Here is a 2,033-nt window from a genome sequence, read left to right as displayed (position 1 = left end):
TCTGATTGGTCCATGCTTGAACTTTTGCCTCCAGATAGGCCGAGACAAACTCCTCTGAGCCGATAGCAGCGCCCAAATGCCTTTGTCTTGACTTGTGAGCCAAGTTGTCACCCTCACCAGCTATCTTGATGCCAGACCCGCAAAGACTCGCTCTGCTTCAGCCCGACACTCAGACTTCACAACAAGGAATGTCTTCGATGTCTTCGGGAAGTAGCCATAGGCAGGTCCCCTGGACACAAGCTTATCCCAGAAGCGGCGGCGCACCAATAGCGCACCACCTGCAGCAGCATCGTCGGCAAACCAGACCTGTATGGCCTTTGCTAGGGCATCATCGGATACCTCATCGCACGCGCTGATTAATGGAACCACACTTAGCGCATACATTGCCATGAACAATGGACAGCCTTGAGTCGTACCTTCCTCTGACGAGAGCTCCATTCCACCTGTGACGAATAGTCTAGCTGGTGACGGGTAGATGTTACCGAGAATGGTGGCAAGTGGAGGGCAGATGAACTGAATGTTGTGGAGAGCCACATGAACTGAATGTTGTGGAGAGCCACAGCACGGTTAAGGCGGTTGAAGGTATTGTCGGCATCCACGAGCAGCACAGCACCAGTGCCCATGGAGGCAAAGACTTGGCGCAGGGCATGGATTGCCGCCTCGCACCCGGCAGGATGGCCTGCACAAACCTGCGAGACACCGGCAGCTTGCGTGATGTCTTTCCCGAGGACAGTCATGACGGACTTGCCAATAATCCGCCGCAAGACCTCACCGATCCCCACAGGCCGGACCCCAGGATCCTTGTCCAATGGAATTAGCCGGTTGTTGAGGAGAGGGTTGAGTCCCACCGGGTCAACAGGTGCTGTAGCCAGATGCCGTGAGACTTCTGCTACCGCATGGCAAAGCTCCGTTGATGCTGCCTTGAAAGACACTAGCATGCGCCTCCAGACGTAGGCATCGCCCATAGAGGGGCCCGCAGGCCGCAGCTCCCCGTATGGCAAGCGCGGTTTCGCGGACCACTTCGCCTGTGAGGGTCTCAAAGAGAATGGGGTGGACTGTGGGCACCTCGCCTTGGATTAGTACGTCAGGATCCACTGGCTGGGCGTTGGGGTGCTTGGCTTTCAGAGCTTCACGGACCTGCGGAGTTAGTTCCAGTACCCCTCCCATTCCATGCTCGGTGATGAGTGAGAGGGCAGCATGGTTTTCTCCCTTGTTGATCAGGCCAGGTCGGCAAAGCGACGGTTTAGCTTATGGGTGGTCATATCACGTGGCATGTCATGCTGCGGAAGTCGCGCCTGTATGGTCAGTGCCTCATCCAGCAGCTCCTCAACCTTGCCAGCCTTCCATAGTGCAAGACGACGGGAGAGATGTTGGCCTATGTCCTTGGCGCCTGCCTTTGCATGTGGTTTCTGTAACAAGAGGTTCGGCATTACCATAATGGCCCGCAGTGCTACACGCTCGAGAGGGGTTCCATCCTTGTAGGCCCGGAGCAATCTAGTATGCTCCCTGACATACTCAGTTTTTTTTGACAATACAACACAATTATTGTGGAATGGTCACAACAATAAGAGACAAGATCAAAAGGAAAGCTTTACAATAATAATAATAATAAAACGTAGCCTGTAAACAAATACTCAGTCCCTGCATGACCAGACGGTTGAGAGAAGGTGTTTTTGCGCATTCCGGCCAGCTCCTCATATGCCCTCGAAATGGCTTCGCAGATTGTTGCAATACTCTCCCCAACGGAAAGATGTCTTGCTGACGGGTCTGAAGGTTTGAGTTGTTTCGGGATTGTCTGCTTGGACGCCTTCCAGTACTCGTATGGGCTCCTCAGCCTCCTGGGTGTCACCCAGACTTGAAAGTCATGTACAGATATGTGATCACGGTTACTACTAGTGTCATGTACATGTAGATGGGAAAATGGAAAGCGTCACCAAGTCACGTCGCCTCGGTGACTATGCTTTCACCATAGCTACACCATGTACACCGTGACCCAACTCAACAATTCCAGCGCGCAGGCAGTTCCACAATTA

The sequence above is a fragment of the Sycon ciliatum genome, chromosome 1, assembly GCF_964019385.1.
Source record: "Sycon ciliatum chromosome 1, ocSycCili1.1, whole genome shotgun sequence".
Classification (NCBI taxonomy): domain Eukaryota; kingdom Metazoa; phylum Porifera; class Calcarea; order Leucosolenida; family Sycettidae; genus Sycon; species Sycon ciliatum.
Note: the sequence above shows the minus strand (reverse complement) of the source record.